Source organism: Fulmarus glacialis, unplaced genomic scaffold, assembly GCF_000690835.1.
Source record: "Fulmarus glacialis isolate BGI_N327 unplaced genomic scaffold, ASM69083v1 scaffold24180, whole genome shotgun sequence".
Lineage (NCBI taxonomy): Eukaryota > Metazoa > Chordata > Aves > Procellariiformes > Procellariidae > Fulmarus > Fulmarus glacialis.
The window spans coordinates 3859-4352 of NW_009189897.1; positions in this window are offsets into that span (position 1 = coordinate 3859).

The following is a 494-nucleotide window of genomic DNA, read 5'->3' on the forward strand; positions in this document are numbered from 1 at the left end:
CTTGGCTCTGGGACAAGCCCAGGCAGCAGCAGTGCATTGTTCCCACCGCTGGTTTCACGTTCCCTGTGCTCACCATGGACCTGCGACCTGGCACGAGGTCTCTGCAGCCCCCGGCCTGTGGCTCAGGGACAGCCAGCGAGGCTGGTGGCAGCGGCAGCATGGTGGCCAGGGGGCTGGAAGTGCTTGGCCTCCTGCCCCCGGACTCCTGCCAAACATCTGCAGCAGGCGGGGACTGGCTCCAGCCTGGCTCTGGTGGAAAAACAACCGAGAAGGGAGGTTCGTGCAAGGGTCAGCCCGCCCAGCATGCCTGCCATTTGGGGTGGGGGACCCCGATCCGGCAGGGTGGAGCAGCACGCTGCCTTCAGATGGTCTTGCTGGAGCCTCCGGCACCCTTGGGTCTCCCATGCTGCCTCTGGCGTGGCATGGCATGGCACGGCAGGGATGCTGGGTGACATGCCCAGCGTCCCATGGAAGCTCAGTGGCAGAGATGGGGT